General features: G+C 30.6%; 1 protein-coding gene across 1 annotated transcript in view; it reads left to right on the top strand.

The window, feature by feature from the left end:
* Pxd (Peroxidase) overlaps window positions 1–20,203 on the top strand; it is a 197,060-nt gene that overhangs the window by 43,869 nt on the left and 132,988 nt on the right. The gene's annotated exons all lie outside the window — the stretch shown is intronic.

Raw genomic sequence — 20,203 nt, 5'->3', positions numbered from 1 at the left:
TGATACATGTATTACTGTTGATATCCCCAATAAATAAAATTAAAATTAAAAAAATGCATATTTTATAGTCCCAAAAATTTTTTATTCGATTTTTACTGATAATATTTCATTGATCCCAAACTTTCAAAATTTTTCTTTTTTTAAAAAACACGTACTATCCTGGATTCGAACTTAAGATATTAACTCATTTTTTCGATGATATATTTTGATGATTTTCGATAATAGGGAATATTTTAATGTTTTTTATACATTTTATATTTCCTTTTTTAATTGCTATAAAATAAAAAAGTACCTTATAATCTTTTACAGAATATTTTCTTTTCTCTTTCTTATATTACACAAAAATATTATACCTGTCTTTTTATTATAGGAGCGAAAATTCATAAACATTTCTTATATACCCGCGAATAGGTCATGCCTTTGTGGGATTTTTTGTTTACTATTTTTACTGTTAATATGTATTTCAACGCTATGTATTTATCCTTTATTTTTAAATACTCTGTTTTACCTCTTATGTATATTGTGAAAAAAAATATATATTAAAAAAAATATATGAAAAAAGCTGATTTTGGAATTACATTTTTATGAAGTACTCCCTCCGCATAGCCGAAAAACCGTTTTCATGACCGAGGGCTTTTCATTTGGTTTCTCTCATTAAAAATAGCTATGCGTTTTTGTTAATAAATGAGTTACTCTTAAAATTAGAATTTTTTTATTTCTTTTTGATTTTATATCGTATCGTATATCGTGAGTTTAGGTTATTATCTGGAGGGCCTTTGTTGGATATTTTCATTCTTCCTCATGACCATATTGCAAACACGAATGGTAGCAATCAATGGTCGCAACGGTAGTTTGGAGTTACCTGGTTGTAGTAATTACCACTCGAAATATTAATTGAGAGCACTACACGCAAAGCTGACTATTAGATACTACTATAAGCAATAAGTCCGCCAGTATAAATAATACGTTTTTGTCTAATTAATTAAAATTAAAAGCCTTAAGTCGTTCGCTCTTGGTGGAGCACTCGTGATCACGTTAGCAGGAGGGGAGCACGTCATTAGGATCTAGCTCCATCCGCTTCCTTAGACGTCAGTCGCTTCTGTCACCATGTCTGATCATCCATTTACCGCCAATTTTTCCATGTAATCTCGTCGCTTCGTAACTTGGTCCAAGTACCTGACAACACAGATTTACACAGTGGAAAAAAGACGCTGTTTATATCCAATGCAGACATATCACATACATACTTTGAACACCGATAAAAATATGTAAAATGAATTAAGAATAATTAACCACATTATTTAAATCAATACGCATATTGTAGAAAAATGTTTTCATTCATAATTTAAAAAAATAACACAATGTATAAATACCCATAAAAATATTTGAAATGGAATTAAAATAATTAATTGTATTTTCAAAATCAATATGGATACTGTGGAGAAATGTTTTCTTAAAAAAATATATTTAATCACTGTAATTTATTATATTTTTATCATTTTATATTTTACAATAACTAAAATCCCACCAAGCCACTTTCTGTGGCTTGTTGGTGGATATTTATATCTATACTAAAATATAAAATTTATAAAATCAAAGAATTTACAGATATAAATAATTAACAGCAGGAAAGATCAGTTTTAAATACACAAATAAAACGTTTTTTTTCATATAAGAAAGAAAATATATAAGAAAAGGAAATTATGAAAAAAATATGGCAGTAGAAAAACGAGACATGATAGTTGTGACGTCAAGATTCGTGACGATGTTCTATAAAAAATGAACGGTTAGGAACAAAGTTGAAAATTAACATGAATTGTGTCGTATTGGGGGCGTGGCCAATGCAAAGACAGTTTTTTGCGGGAATTCAAAATTGCAAATTTAAAAATATTTTTTATGCGACTAATAGTAAAAAAAAATATTTTACTTGCCAGTATTTCATAGACCCTTAATAATTTATAAATGTATAAAAAAAAATCTCTATTTAAAAAATATGCTTTTATGAAAACGCGCCATGATTGATCGTGATACTCGTGACGTCAAGATTCATGTTATCTCGCACCTTTAAGACCATAAAACGACTTCAATGAGCATTATCCATCGTTCTGCATTAAAAAAAACGCAACATTCGAACGGGAATAGGACAAAACCGTTACATCGGTCTCTTTATTAGTCAGATAATTTAAATTCCGTGTCAGTACGGAAGTGTGGTATTGTGTTCACATTGCTGTGTGAAGGACGCAACGCAGACAGTGATCGAAAGTAGATTTTATTCCGATACAAATAGCATGTTTACTTTATTTTTTAAATATTAAAACGACCAATTTAGCTTTGTGATTGTTTCGTTCTGACTTACCGATAATCTAAGTGAGTTATTTAAGTTAATGTCATTTTATTATTTAAATTATCGATAATCTTAAGTGACTTATTTACGTTTGTGTCATTTCGTGAATAAATAAATGCGTGTGTTTGGTGACTTGATCTGACCCAATAATTTTTTTGCCATTATTTCATTTAACAAAGTCCATTAATTTGTTTGTTTTTTTTTATTACTCTAATAATGTCTCATTTAATAAATGTCTTGTTTAAACTTTTACGAACTTATTTTTATTACGATTATTTTTCATAGATTCATAGCTGGATGTCTTCGGTATAATTTTTAGCTCAAAATTTGATGCTTACTTAAAAATATACGTTACAATCGCCAAAATAACACGAAGGTGTTAACAATTTACATTCTTCTTTTGCAGTTTCCCAAAAATATGATTTTTTTAGTTGATTCATTTTCATCCTAAAGTTCCGATACTCTCATGTGTAAAAAACTGCCTTTGAGTAAATAAATAGAACAAAATAGATAAACATGGGCCAGTCATTTTTATAACTGTCCACCGCACGTGAGTTAAAAAAGTCGTAAGGATTGTTTTCAAATGAAGTAAAAACAATAATTATCATATTAAAATAATTAAGAAAGTAGTTTGAAAATATGAACAAAATAAAAACAAAAGGCAAGTGACAATATACAAAATTTAACTAGGACAACAATAATTGTTAAACCCTTCTCTTAAAAACGCTTAACGAGTTTTTAAAGATATCAATTATTAAATAATTATAGCGTTTTTGTCAAAATGTGCAAAATTGTTTGTTTTATCTTAAGCTGAAAATGGTATACAATCTTGTGCAAGATTTGACCCAATGAAAATTGTGTCGTGCAATGAGGAAGTTACGTATTTATTTTATTTATATACTTTTCAATAGACTATAACTAAACTAATTTAAAAAAAATATATTCCAAGTTATCAGCGCTATGATTTTTTAAAGTTTTGTAATTTAGAAATTACTTTGCGTGTGACGTCACAAGTTCTCTCCTGTGAGTTCTGATGATTGAATTCGCTTCCCGCAAACCGGAAATTAATCACAAACACTCTAATGTTGATTAACAAATTACAACAGGGATGGAGAATACCTTAAATAAGATAATATGGAAGTCAAGGCATTTACAGGGCTTATGACCTGCCATTGGCTCGTTTAAGTATCCACTTTACACACTGTGTAACATTCACCATTTTGCCTATATTTGAACATCCGTATTTCTTCAATTGTTCCATTTGTTGATTTTAGTGAAGTAAAAGAGCTGAAACCTTTATTGTTGTGAAGAGATTCATCTGACTGAATTATTTCACATACTAGGCAACGCCTGAAAACAATTTTTCAATTTTGAACCATCTTCTTAGACCAATTGGTCTATTGTTGGTAGATTTGGAAAAATTAGTGACGTCGTTCTGTTTTATTGAAATATGTCCTATTAATTTTTATTTTCTCATGTAATTGTATATCTAAAATTATATAAATTCTAATAAACAAATAACTATAACAGTGTAAGTCACTCTCCAAGAACAAGAGCTAGTCTTTTTTTATTGGAGAGTTACATTTACTAGACGTTTAAAAGTAAATTTGTGTAGAACAAAAAAAACATGTACCATTTGTGAAATATATTTATTTAAATCACAGTCTTAACATGTACAAAGGTTTTTTGCTTCAGGTCTCGACTAGCTAGGAAATTCCTGGGTTTAAGAAGGACCTTCTTTTTACATATATTTTTTTTTATTTCATTGAATGATGATAAAAAAATTCAAATAATAATAATTATATCAAAAAATTCAGAAGAAATATAATTTAGAAAACATACCGATAATAATAAAAATTGCCGCATAAATATAAATTAGAAAATATACCATTAACAATTAAAAAATTAAACATTAATTAGAAAACTTAGGAGTAATATTAGCAATTGAATCATAAATATACATTAGAAAATATACCACTATTAATTAGAATATGAATCATTAATGCATATTAGAAAACATACTTATAATACTAAAAATTTTAGGATAAATTAGAAAATATATTATTTATAATTAAAAGAAAACGTGTTAATGCTAATAATAAGAAAATTAAAACAAATATAAATTGCAAAACATAAAAAGTAAAAATAATATATCAATAAAAAGAATAAGAAGATATTTGACAATTAAAAGCAACAAACACATCTTTTAGTCATAAAAATAATTTGCAGGATATGAAAAGGTCTACTCCTTTATTGATTAATAAAAAAAATCGACCGTGAAACTGCCCGTTATATGTCATGGTGCCGAAAACGTCGGCGTACTGCGCATGCTTCCGCGCAATTCTTAATCCCATAAGTTTCCTCATGTAAACGGCAAATAAAATTGCCTAAGATTTGGTACAATAATAACTGTACAAGAATTTGCACGAGATCTTGCGCAAGAAAACACAACAATGATTAGGCATTATAATTTTTTTTTTGGTGCAACCGGTTTTTAGGCGTATATATTCAATTATTAACATATTGCAAAAGACATAAAGTACACTTTAGAGAAGGTAATATAGAAGTCTAGGCATATACAGGGCTAATGACCTGTCATTGGCTGGTTTAAGTGGCCACTTTACACATTCTGTAACATTCACCATTCTGCTCATATTTGAACATCTATATTTCATCAATTCTTTTATCTGTTGAAGTTTGTGAAGTTAAAGAGCTAAAATCTTTATTTATGCGAGTGAGATTCATCTAACTGAATTATTTCACCTACATACTAGGCAACACCTGAATTTTTTTTTCAATTTCTATACTTCTTCATGAACCAGTAGCTTAATCACAAATAACTATTGACGTGCTTAAAAACATGCTAAGCGTTTGAGCGATCACAATGAACAATAATGAATATGCTTAAGTTATCGCAGTCATAATTCAACGCGTGTGTAATCTCTAAGTCAACGCTCGTGTCGGTTTGTTTTTTGTTTGCCTCGTAAATTAATACTATTCACTGGCGAAAAATCGTCGTTTACTATGAAAAAATAATAAAATATATTGCATTTGCAAAACAGTAAGGAGTATCTAATACAAAAAAGTGAATATTGTTTTACAATTAATATGGCGACTACTTTTTTTTATATTTGGCTTGCCAACCGCCGGCTAAATGCAATAAATAGTATGATAAATAAAAATAACAGTTTTGGAATATTTTCCATATTTACACCGATGAAATTCAAATATGTGATTGCGCAGCAGGATTATACGTCGCGAATCGTAAATATTTTGACATTTAATATAACGTGTTCACGGATGTTGAATTGTGATCGCGAATACGATAAACAACCATGGTGAGAAATGGTTATCACGTCGCTTATTAGCACGTCGGTGGTTATTTGTGATTGAGCTACAGGTGAATTTATCAACAATATTTTGAGTTTTCCTAAATTTTGGTAGACAAGGGCTGGATTAAACTCCCTGGGGAGCTGTTAATATTAACATATTACAACAGAGATGAAGAACACTTTTTTTAAAGCCAATCTACATGTTTATGTAACCCCTTACAGATTGGCATTAATGAATAACATTTAATCTAAACAGTCTTAAAATCTATTTAAATTTACAAAAGGTATAAAAGTTGTCGGCTTCGTGGTGTAATGGTCAGCGCGTTAGCCTGCCATGCAAGAGGTCTCCGGTTCGATTCCGACATGGTTGATATGAAATATTAATTTAAAAGGGTGTTTTCACACAATAACATTTCATAGTCTCTGGACTGGTACCTGAAGCGTAAAACTGATCATGTTACAAAAAATTATCAAGATACGCTGCGATTGGTGTATCAATGCAATGCCCTAGAAAGGGAATGATGATGATGATGAAAGTTTTCTTCATCTCATTATTTATATCACTACAGAGATGGGTAGAATTTTTGTTTCAAGATTATGGATATTCGAGCGTTTACAGGGCTTATGACCTGTCATAGGTTGGGTTCAAGTTGCCACTTTTATGTAGAATTCTACAACATTCAACATTCGTTTGTGTGTATAAATATGTAAATATATATACACATACCAAAAATAATATTTTCTTCATCTCTGTTGTAAAATGTTAATATTAACAGCTCCCCAGGGAGTTGAATCTAGTCCTTGTCTACAAAAACTTGGTTAAACTCAAAATATTGTTGGTATATATATTTATTATTTTTTCCGTTATAATACAACCTTCAAAACATTTATAGTTTAATAAAAACAGAGTGAGTGTGACTTTTTGTAAGAATTTCAGTCATGGTATATTGTATTACGTAACGCGTTACATTGCATAGACCTAATTTTACTTAATAACATGTGTAGGTAATACATCATGCATAATTTATGTAATAACGAAATGTTTGTGGTCCACCCGTATGTTTGTGAAAATAGCCAACTCTGTTTGTCAAGGCCCAAAATACCTTCAGGCATTGTTCTATATTTGATAGATGTTAATGGAAGTATGAAAAATAAATATCGAGGATAATTTGTTTCAATTAAAATATATTTATCTGCGTTTAATACTTTCAATCGTGTGATTTATTACAGCAAATACTGCGAAAAATTGCATACTTCACAGTACTTAAATATTTTTTAAATGTATTATGGCAAGGCAAGAAAAATCGAATTTGTCTAAATTGATGTATTTTAACATTTGATGTATAAAATATGAAATGGTAATATTGCGGAGAATCAGTACAACTAGGTAACTTCAAAATCAGATTTTTTTCAGTTATTTCAAATCGATGATGAAAATAGGTTAAATGATGTTGAAATGCGATCCCTCAGGCGAATGTGTGGTAAAATGATGTATGATAGGTGCACAAATTTCGAGATGCAGGTATATTTTATTTTGTTAATTCTTGTATTTTATAAAAGACGGAAAGAAAAAAAAGTTCCTTTGACTGCCTGCCCACGGTAACTAACCCCAATTCTAAGACAGTCAAAAAAAAAAATTATGCGTATGAAAAACAATATATTTTTTTATTAATAAATTTCATAAAAGGTACACGTTTTTTAAAAATTCTATGTATATCTACTTTTATACATCTAGTAAATGTTATCAATGTAACTCTCCAAAAAAAGAGACTAACTCTTGTCTTTTAAGAGGGACTTACACTGTTGAAGTTGTTTATCTATAAGAGTTTATATAATTTTTAATATATGAGTACATGAGAAAAAAAAACAAAAACATAGGATATATAAAGAAAAAAACATATATTAAGAATACATTTATACTAATTACAATTGAATGCAGTTTTTACACGTGGTCAAAAAAATACTTTAGATTTACTTTAAATTTATTAATCGATGTATTTTTTTAGTTCATTGGGGAGATTATTATAATTTTTTACACCTTTGAAGACAAAGCTATATTGACCATGACTTGTGTGGAATTTAGGAATTTTAATATTATTTTGGTATCCGAGTGACTTATTCGTCTCAAATTCTTTTATTTTTTCTTCTCAATAAATTTGTAAAGTGGAATTTATTTTATAAAGAGCGTCTATTGTATGAACCTTAAATATTTTATAAAGACTTTCAGTGTTTAAAGAAAAAAATGGTTATATCATAGAAATGATAAAAAAACTTGCTGAAAAAAATAACGATCCAAAAAAGAACAAGTGTTGCCATCTATCAGATAACATCAACCTCTCCCCCTCCAAGTTTACTAAGGAAAGCAATTAGTAACCTCTTGAGCTTGTGGCTCTTATAACCTTTTTTTGGTTCTGGCATTACATGATATATTTTTTGTTATATGTAAGAGTCTTGTCTCTGTGTCAAAGAAGTTTGAACCGTTGGTCGAGGGATAAAATCGGTATTGGAACTCCGAGTATCATAATGATGAGCAACTTTAATGTAATGTAATGTAACTGTCCTATCTGTGAAAGCTATGAGAGTGAAAGCACTACAATTAATGATATGAATCATAAACGTATAAAACATGTGAGTCGAGGTCTTGTAAAAAATCAAGACAAAAGTTGTACACTGCGCGGTGACATGACCTTCCTTGGAAGGGTCCGATGTCTTGCAGGGAACCCGCTGGCAGAACGCGGGTTCAATTTTTTGCAACGGTTATATGCTCAGACTATACTTTGTAAAAACTAATACGCGTGTGTCTCTGTTAGTATGAGTGACCATTAGTGTCTTCTGTAAATATTGCTGTTTGATATTAAATACTGCAAATTCCTAGAATAGTGTATCACTGTGATATCAATAAGGCTTTTTGAAGATAGTCCGTATTAATGACTTTCGTTGCTGGGTTCAACTTTGCCCTAGTACAACTCTCTCTTTCCGAGGGCTTTACAGCCCATATCGATCTTTGGCCTGCTGCAACTTTCGCCTCCAACTCTGTCTGTCCTCAGCCGCTGACTTCCAATTCACCACCTGGAAAAAGAGATGCACCGCATCCTTTTTCTTTTTCTTTTCACCTGGATGTCAGCTCATTAGTCTTCTAGGGACGTGTGAATCAAGCATTCGGTGTACATATCTTAATCTGAGCACCTTCGTATGTGTCGAGATGCTTTGGGCCTAGTATATTTATTTGACAATTGTAGTCTGCATTACTTTACGGGATGTTTAACCCATCAAGTAATGCAGACTGTAAACATAAGTTAGAAATTAACTCATAGAAAGCAGATAAACTGCCGTTATGTACAGAAAAAAAGATCCAAATTATCCTCATTCAGCAATCAAATTGTTCATTCAGTGAATTCTGACTTGCATTTGTACGGCTTCTGGGTGTGTAAAGCAGTGCCTGAGATCTCGCTTTAGGAAAATTATTGGGAACATAAAAACTGATCTCTTTCAGTATAGGTATTTGGATTATATATACTTCCAGAAATCAGCTTATAGAAATTTTTCACAAGAAAAATTTGACGACGAGATTTGAGGGTGTTGTAATCCAGCACCCCTGCTAAAAATAATGATGAACACAAGAATGGATAATTATTATTTTCTTTGAGACATATGTTCTACAGTTCATTGTTGTACCAAATACACCACTGATTATCTTCTCTAACTGGTCCTTAGATTCTTCACAGTACATTTCGTTCAAAGGTGTCGAGCATCTCAGCCATCTTCACTCTCAGTGTTAACACCTCAAAACCATACGCCAATACAGTTGGTATAATTGTTTCATATTTATATGGTAATTTTGGTTTTTCCGTGGACGTTACGTGATTTGAACACTGGCAGCAAAGAATAGTGTATTTCGTTGGCTGCTGTGAGTCTTTTTACGATGTTTCCTGGCTCCTCATTGTTATCTCTTATACTAAAAAGGCAGGGGAATTGCTCAATCACTTTACATCAAGAAATAATTTACTTTATATTGGACACTATGCGCAATGGGTATCTGCTCCTGGCTCCTCAAGTAATTACATTGTAAGTAATTTGTCGATATTTATCGAATGTTAATTCGGACTCATCTAAAATATTATTAAAACAATTATTACTTCAATCAATAAAAATATGCAATAAATATAGACAGAAAAATGAAATAAAAAACTACAATTTGTATGTTATTTATCCCGACTCATAAAAAAACCTGCCTGGTCATTTCTAAAATTTAAATACAGCCATTCTAATACAGACATATATTTATACTTGAAATACGGTCTGATTGAAACTGAATTTGATTGATATGAAAGCTCATAGTGATTTAATTTGGTGATATTTTTTGCACCAGAACGGACCATATGGCCAAATCGCTATAAATTATACAGCAGAATTGAATCGGCTTAAATAATATATAACCAAATCGCATAATGACTTAAATATTTTTTTTTAAATACCTGCACGTTTTGTTTATAAGTTTTGTTAAGCCGTGTATATGAATATTATATATCTGGATATATCATTTATATAAAAAAACAACACACTTCTAAGTTTTTAATGTTGAAATATAACGTTAATAATTGTAAACATGTGAATAACTATGTGGTTATAGTAGAGCAGCTAAACGAATTTAAATTACTGCTCGCCATAAGCACAAAAAAAATGCAAATAGTTTCAACTAACGACACGCATAACATATTTTATTATTTTATTTTATCAACTTTGATTAGTTTTGACTAACAATAATTTGTTTTATGTAGGTTCAAAATATAGCTGCTCGATAATGAAATAATTGGCTATTTTATATAATAACTTCTATTATGGAATAATCTATGCACTAGATTTTCCTTTTTTTTACATCTTCAAAATATTTTTTTTGAAAGCATCAATTACATGTCCTTTTTTTTCGCTCCCTATATCTAAGTTAGTAGTAATTATTATTATAAAACCATGTAGGACTATCATATGATAAATTGTAAAGGATCTTTACCAAGTAAGCGCTGAAAATATGGGATTGCCCTGAACTGTTATCTCTCATCAACTTCAGGGTGCCTGGAAGAATGACTAGACAGGTGCCACAGTTTTGTAGCAACAATTTACGGACAGTGTATACTTGTAATGCAGTATTAAATAGACTTCATGAACTCGGCAATAGTTATTCCCACGTATCTGATATATTTAGTGTAGGGTATTGTTCCAATAGAACAAACCTTTTGAATTTTTTCAAAGATGGTGAATGGTAATTATATTTATTTATTCATGCATTTCATATACAATTTTTTGTTCACTTTGCCTAGCTGTGTTAAACAGTACTTATGATTTTCTTGTTGTTTTACTGTAGAATGTTTTATTATTTAAACTTTCTACTGAAAATGCTGTATAATTTTTAGGCTATTTTTAAAAATATAAATCTTGTATAATTTTTGGTGTGATTTTTTTAAATTTTTTTTTATAAATCTTGTTTTTAATATTCATGTTTTGGAAAAAAAATATATTAAGTCAAGTATGTTAATATTATAAATATCTGTAAAAGGCAGATTTGCCGTTTACGTTAATAAAATAAAATAAATAAAATGAAAAAGTGTAACCTATTTTTTTTTTTTTGTTTATTCTTCCATACTGTTACATATTATGCATGTATTAAATTATTTGCTTATTAGTATTTTCCCCTTGACTGAGAATGTGAGTACTGAAAACGATCAAATTTAAATGCGTCACCTACATACAGTGTTTACTAACCATCTTTCTCTGTAAATAATTTAATGTTCTCGGATTAACAACTGGAAACGATTTCCCTAGTAATAAATTACCCATGTCATTTTTTGCAATAAATCTAAACTTGAACAGTTAAGATGTTAAGGCAATTCACAAGATTGCTAAAGTTCAACAAATTTGAAGTATTCCATCATTAATGATTATTTTCCCTTTATTTTGATTTCATCACGATCACCTGTCAATTTTAATGAATTATTTCTGAATCTTAACAAATAATATTGTCACTTTATCCTTCAAAATGATTCGACTTTAATGCTTTTGAGTTGATCAATGGTATACTAATCTCCTTGAATCTGGTGTATGTAATTTAATTATCTTCGCCTGATTAAGTTATTCATTAAGGTCCCCTTAATTGATTGAGAAATTAGAAACTATTTTATGTTCCTTAAACATTTCGGAAATTCATTTAGATGCTGTTTGACCTTTGTCTCAGTGGAACAAATTCGTTAATAATAGCGGATATTCTAATTACTTGGCATTGCGCTTCCAACAAATGTTTGATAATTAATATTGGTTTATTAGTCATTTGAAATGCATTTCGATTTCCGTATTACCAATAATTTAGAAGTTGCTGCAAAAAAAAATATTTAATATTCCTAATTCGTCCGTATCTTTTTTTTATATCTACTATTTATTATATATTTATACGTATTATAATATCACTTTTTTTTTGTACACTTTGCCCAGCCAATAAGGGTACAAACCCGGTCTAAGCTAGGCAACTATAAATACACATACTCTTATATATACGTATACATATACCCATTCCCGTACACATACAAACATACATAATATATACAAAATTTAATTAATATATGCGAACTGTAATTTCTAGATTTATTCAAAACCTTTGGTTCGAAGGCGAAAAGATGTTTTGTGTCTATAAAGTGTTTTGCTATTACAGATTTTTCAGGGCGCCCAAGTTTACACGCTCTTTTATGTTCGTCAATAAATACGCGTAATAAATAAATAAATCTTGGTGCATAAGTATTTGTTTCTCCATATCTGTTTATTTGATGAAATCCTTAATTATTGACAAGGCAATTAAGTGTTTCGCTCGTGGCTTTATCTTTCATGAAACAAAAAGGATCCGAAAACGCGGTGAAAAGGAGTTAATGATGATAATGTTTTTAAATGGGCACGCAACGACTCGATCGCGTAACCTCAAAACAAGGTACTGATTCACCAGCCGTTTGACCCAGAAAGCGTGACCAAATGCATTATTTCCTTTTATTTCAGACGTAATCTTTCTCACAAGGTCTAGCCAAGGTTAGAGCTGTCTCCATTGTCTCTGACTTATATTTTATATTCCTCGAAGTAATGGATTTAAGCGAGTTAATCGAAGCCTTGTGAACGACACTTGCTTTACGAGCGAGTAATATTTTAATTTGACCAGAACTTAACATAAAAGTCAGTTTTAGAACAAAGGAAATACAAAAATAGTACAGCCCTTCGTATGAAGAGTGGAATATCTCAGTAGAACACGTTTCTGAGAAAAACGCGATAAAAGAAAATAATGTTAAAAATATAAAATGCATATCTGAAGCATTAACTTTGTAGTTATTCATTATAATAAAATAAATATAAAAAAACTTTGTTTTCAACCACTTTTTTTTTCTACCGCCCGGTTTCAAAGCTAAACAAACTGCTTTATTTATTTATATATACACCCTATGGGAATTTTTAAGGACATATGTACACATAGAATTGTTATAAAAGAAAAAAAGAAAGAAACAATGTTATATAGTAGACTTGGTGGGAGTGGAAGCGGGATGGTGTTTATAATTTAATTCAGTGATCGTATGAAAGAAGACAACTTGTTATCAAAGAAATCAAAACTGGTATATTTGTTGGCAGGCCTAAGAATTCTGGGCATAGGGGAATGAAAACCATAGTTAGTTCTATGGTTATCGGTATGAAAAAGAAAGTTTTGTCTGACGTTTCTAGTTGGTATATTTAATTTTATTGATTTCAGTAGTTCAGTTTTTAATATATTACACATTATATCAAAAAAGAACTTCTTTTCAATTCCACAAAGATATAACTCTTAAAAATTATTGGTTTTCTCTTGTAAGACAGATGTTTTCTTTAGGAAAACAATAAAATTAATCTCTCATGTTTGTTGGCAGACTTAAGAATTCTGGGCATAGGGGAATGAAAACCACAGTTAATTCTATGGTTATCAGTATGGAGAAGTAAGTTTTGTCTGAGGTGTCTATCTGGGACATTTAATTTTACTGAGCTCAGTAATTCAGGCGCATCAAATAGTGAGTTGAGAATTTCAAATAGGACTAGAAGGTCAGATTTATTTCGACGCTCTTAAAGAGAAGATATGTTCAAGTTCAAGGCGGCCTCCGTGGTATAGTGGTCAAGACGCTTGACTCACGCACGGAAGGTTCCGGGTTCGATTCCCGGTGAGAACACAAAAATTAAAATGTGATTTTTCTCAAGCCTGGTTGTTCTGTAGTGTAATTCACCACTGTAATTGGGCCTCCTGGCCTGTTGTGGTGCAAAAAAAATGAAATGAAATGAAATGAAAATGAAAAAAGTTAGTTTCTAACTCATTATACGTATGTTGGTCTCTGGATAAGCCCAACCTCCAGTCATTCTTTCTTAAAAATCGATGTTAGGAGTTCATCACGTATTCCCAGTCGACCAAGTTTCTGCAAAAAGTTAGAGTGGCCTTACCAAACTTGCTAAACCTTTTTAAAGATTTATGTTGATTTGGATGAATGAATATGTGTTTATTATTAAAACAAAAGCAGTTTATTGAGGGCATAGGGTATATGATTATATAGGGCAGAAACGGGACAGAAACAAAATGTATTTTTATATTGTCACATTCAAGGCGATTCTGTGGCAAACAACGTCAAAAACTTTTACTTTCTTGAGAAACAACTTCCCATAAAGAGATATACGTATAAAAATAAATACTCGTTGACATGAAAGTCGACCTGTTTTACCACACGACTTGACATTGCTACCTCACAAGGCTGCACTCCAAAAGAGATTTTAATATCGATTGATTTTATAATTGAACAAATTGAGAAACATATCGTTGCTTTTGTTCGTTTTTGTCCGACATCCCATTTTTATTGAAATTGAGTTAAGTCTGCAGGAGTTCTGAGAAAGCCTTTGTATATAAAATTCAAATGAAAAATATTTAAAGGGGTTTTTAACGAATCTTGTCTTGATTTGTGGTCATTATTTAAGCCTATTTCGTAAAAAAAATCAAGCTCCGTTCCTGCAGATTTGTGTTTTGGTCTGTAGGGCTATAGTGAATGTAATTTAATTTTCATTTTTTTGTATTAGATACTCCTTTCTATTTGGCTAATGCAATAAATTGTAATTTTTTTTATAGTAAACGCTGATTTTTCGCCAATAAACTGTATTTATTTACGAGGAAAACAAAAAACAAACCGACTCGAGCGTCTACTCAGAGATTACACACGCGTTAACTTATGACTGCGATAACTTAAGCATGTTCGTTATTGTTCATTGTGATCGCTCAAATGCTTAGCATGTTTTTAAGCACGTCGATGTTATTTTCGAATGAACTACAGGGAATGTTCGCAACAAACTTAACTCCGTTTATTTATTTATATTTGGATAATTTATTGATTGATTGATTGATTGATTTTGTGAAAATCACCTCAAGGGCGCTGTAAAATAAATAAATATCCCAGCACGTCTTGCAGCTATAGAGCGCAAGGACGGTTAGGATTCTTGTTTCTCGTCTCCAGTTATGATATATAGGAGCTATATTACATGTCTTGCAGCTACAGAGCGCATGGACAATAAGAAATCTAGCCCCTATTTACATTTCTATTTTTTTATTTGACAATGGAGTTTGGAGTTTTAGTGATATTTTAAAAAATGAAATAAAAAACAAATTTATAAAAATAGAAGTTAGATAACAACAAGTCTTGCAGCTACTGAGCGCATGGACCCGGTTGGAATTCTAAACCTCATTTACCAAATTTGGATATTTGATAGTTGATAACATTTACCTATTGAAGCTAGATTACTAATCGTCTTGCAGCTACAAAATGCATCCGTTCTATCAAACATATGCCAATTGGCCGCAAGTTGAGGAAACATATTTTGAACGCTCATGTTTACGCTAGTTTTATATCTCAATGTCATTAAAATCGAACGAGCTACAAAATTACATGGACTGTAAATACTAATTAGATGAAAAAAATATATATATAAAATTTATTTGTTTATTTATATACATAAGTTTATTGTACATTATTTGACACATAAATGCCAACTCCATGGGACTAAAAGTCCCGTGTTGAGATGGAACGAGCAATTAGTTGACACAGACACATGAGTATATCACCACAAATATAGGATAAGAAACATATATATATTTTTTTTAATAATACATATGGTACATTAATATGGTACACAGTAAACGCAAACATTCGGAAAATCATCAAGCAGTTTTCTACTCAAATCCCTCCTACTAAGGAAAATCTAGACCTAAACTACTTTAAACTTATAATTAGAAATCAAACACTGATTTGAGTCTACTGAACACTTTATTTTATTTTTACAAATGTAAACATATTTCTAATTATAAGTTTAAATATGGAGTTCTACAAAATAAACACCAAATCAATCAATAAACTTAACTACTTTCTTGAAAAGAGTTTTTGCCCTTAAGAGTTTAATGCGCTTTTCTAAAATATTTAACGCTCTCGGTGCGACAAATGAGAGATGCCCTTGAGAAAAAGTCGTAAAATGTAATTAAATAGAAAAAATATTGAAATAAACCGTCTCTGGTGGCACCAAACTTCGTGATTATAATTAAACGAGCTTAACTTACACGGGCTGTGCAATGTACATAGTATTTACATGACAAAAAACAACATATGATGTAAAACGTTATTGGAATGCAATAGAAGGTAATGATCTATGAAAGTGTAACACGTTATTGCACGAAACTCGGTAGGTAGGTAATGTTATTTAATATAACAACCGGTTGCAACTAAAATTTGTAACGTACATAATTATTTCCCTATATTTCTGAGTAAGGTCCGAATGACAACACCGCGTTGCAACGAACTGATATGAATCATGCGGAAATTAAACTAAATTGTCGCATACACAATATACACATGTATGTATGCACATTAGAGTGAGCCGATGACGTATGAAGCTTTTTTATTTTTGTAGACATCAAAACGAATAGGGTCTAAAAAGTAGCACTTTGGATCACATTGAACGTAAAAATTATTTAAAAAAATATTCCATTCTATTTTCGGCCCTCAACCGAGGTTTGAAGTTTATCGCTGTCTTGAACACGAGAGAACCCTTTTAATACCCTGTCATCGCTCTAATTTCTTTGCCTCCTCTTTCACAGTAGTAGCCGCTCGCTTGTGGAATAATCTACCCACTAATGTTAGAGACGCCCCTTCATTATTTACATTTAAGTCAAGATTGAAATATCACTATCTAAATATTTAAATTGTTCCTTTATCCTTTTTCTTTCCTTACCATCCCCTCTCCTCTCTTCATAATATAATGTTATTTTTTTTTTATAAATATATTTATTTTTGTTAATCTTTGCTTTTAATTTTTGTATAAAATTGTAAGATTCAATATGTCCATGTATTTATAATTTTCTCAAACTGAACGGTTTGGGTAGGTAGGAAGAAATTGTCTTAAGGCAATATGCCCGCCCTTATATGTATATTTATTGTATATGTATATAAAGTGTCAAATAAAAATAAATAAAAAACATTTTGTCAATTATCAATATTGAAAAAAGATTTTTTTGTTGGTAAAGATATAACTAGATCACATTACAAATTCGAACACGTTTTAAAATTACCGAAATGCAAAAAGTTTACACTCCACGGTCCTGATTCCGTTGAGCGCCTGGCTAATATTGACGAAAACAATGGCTCATTAAAACAATGCTACCCATTATCACAAAACAAAGTGCAACTCTCGTCCTTAGATGCTTTTTGAATAAGGTTAATTGCACATTATAAAATTTAATTGGACTGATTTTCTTACTTTAATACGAAATGACAGTCATTTCCGGTTTATCGCAAAAAATCGACTTTTTCAAAAACTTCAAGCTCTGGTTGAGGGGCAAAAGTAGTATTGAATATTTTTTGCATTCCGAGTAATCTAAAAGGCAACATTTTAGACCCCTTTCATTTCAAAATTAGAAAAAAATAGCATCGCCCCTTCCCAATGTACATGTATATGTGTATATGATTAATTTAAACATAATTTTACAAAATAATATACATATTTTGGCGTTAACCTCTAGTGTTCCTAGTGACATACGATTATAATATGTGAACTTCTGGTTGAACTTTTAATAAATACATTTTTTTTCTTTATCAATACTTTTAACAATTCTCTAATGCAGCGGTCGGTAACCCGCGAACCGCGAGGCGTTTTGGTGCGCCTCACAAGACCCTCGGCCTTCGAAGTGGATACCTATAACGTACCAAACGATTTGCAAACCAACGTGATAAATTTTAAAAGAGATACCACACTTAAAATGGAGTTAAAGTATAAAAAAATAATTGATGGATTTCCATAAGAGTTTGCCCTCTGAAAACTACAAGGATATGAAAAGCCTACCTAACCTATATGTCTAAACCTTAAAGACTAAATCAGAGGAGTCTCATTAAACGAAATTTTCTGTAAACGAGGTTTCAAAATTGTGTACTTTCTAAAACACGATAACTTTTGAACCAAAAAAGATAATTTTAATTCATAAATAACTTTTCATGTAAAAAATATAATATTTTGATAATTATTATACTTAACCAAATAGCGTATCTGAGACTACTTATATTTTTTGTACTAAAACAAAATGGTTTCTAGATTTTTATTACAACTTAAAAAAGCAAAACGAAATGAGATTTTGGTGTTTTATTTACGTATAAAATAGATTACTGCAATAATTTATGCATTTTAATCTTCAAAGCGGCAAAAAGTAGACTCGTGTTTTATCCTTTGAGGTACAAATATATTTACGAGGAAAATTTTTCAATTCTAAATTAAAGAAAAAACCAACAATTTTATCGGTTATTAGATTCACATTAAGACGCAATAGTACACATCTCTACTTAATAATGCAAGAAATATTAAAAAAAACTAAAATATTGTAGGTATACTGTAATGATCTATAGCCCGTGTAGCTCTCAGGTTAAATATTTGGCCCTCTCACAAAAAAAGGCTGCCGACCCATGCTTTAATACATCATTTTACCGCAAGAGAAGCAAATAGCTTTCTTTCAGCAGATTTCAATGGTTATTGTTTTTGTCAAAAATCTTTAAAAGTGAATTACTATAAATGGCGTCTAGTTATGCAACTTTTTCGCGATTAATGACGACATTTTTTCAAAGAAATAACATTGTTAGAAAGTATTTATATAGATAAACCTATGAAAGATAAATCATTATTAATTCTTCTTTTATAATATTGGTGTAAAATCTTTGTTAATTTTGTTTTATATTTATTTTAATAAAAATTCAAATGAGGTTCTGGAAAAAATAAAACTCGCGATGCTCGCCATTAGGAATAAATTTATAACAAGAACATATCCCGTGGTGTTCTATTTTCTAAATTACGAACGTACATTTTTACTGTATTTCTTAGCAGATTAGTTTCAAAGAACATGTAAAAAGATAAATAAAATTATCACATATATGGAGCATCAGAATGAAAGAAATAACAAAAAAAAAACAGTTTTTCTTATTTTTCTCTCAGGTCTCAAGAGGATAAAACAAAATCCATGTTTTTGCCATCGTAACATAGCTTCATCCCGCTTTAAAAACATTCAGAGGTATTTCGTTCCATTGGGTAATAATAACGTCACGGAAAAGCCACTAAAAGAAATTAGAATTAAGAACACAGAAGCAATTCTTTTGACAATTATGATTCCTATACTTGGAGGCCAAAAATCTTGAAAATCTGGGCAATTGGCGCGACATACTTCACGATTGATGGCGGTTTGTTGAGAACGTTAGGCATTGTCTTAAAAATTGATAACAATTATTGAGTAATATTGTAATAACAGAGAAAATGTGTAAACGGCTTCGTAACATACATTATGTTATTGTCTAATTTAGTATTTAGGAAAGCATTGTAACCATCAACACATTACTCTCGAATGTTCTCATACACACATATTGTTTGTGCGAGCAATAGAGTATTTTCAAAAGTCGGGAATAACGAGTATATTTGGAGCGGATTTTTACGATTCTAGTGATATTGTGGAGGGCAACACGAACAGGTTCTAACTCCATTTTGGCCCGCAAAGCGTAGTCCGCTGCAACGTCAGCTCGGACAAGATATTCAGAAGAACTAACATTTTATCTTGGCCTTTCGTGTCGCCCGGCCACCAACTATCCGCCAGTGTTTGCTATTGTAAATTCGTTCTGTACAAAATAATAGGATGTAACTCGTGTGTAACTACTTAATAAATAACTTCAATTGTAATCCATCTTTCTCGTTTAACCTCAAATCAACTCACAACATCCTATAAATGGGGTGTTTCCCTACACAATATAATTACCAATGTATTCTCAGAGTAATAATTCTCTAGAGAAGCCCTTAAGATCTGAACTTTTTTGTGTTAGTTTTTCTAGATTTAAACAATTACCAAGATAGACCAGATCTTGTCTTGAGGTAAAAATTCTCATTTATTTTTTTGTCCTAGCTTTAATTTTCATTAATTGTATTTTATTTTAAA

The sequence above is a fragment of the Micrasema longulum genome, unplaced genomic scaffold (assembly GCF_059751315.1).
Source record: "Micrasema longulum isolate JH-2025_06_02 unplaced genomic scaffold, ASM5975131v1 h1tg000416l, whole genome shotgun sequence".
Lineage (NCBI taxonomy): Eukaryota > Metazoa > Arthropoda > Insecta > Trichoptera > Brachycentridae > Micrasema > Micrasema longulum.
Note: the sequence above shows the minus strand (reverse complement) of the source record. Positions and strands in the feature narration are given on the sequence as shown.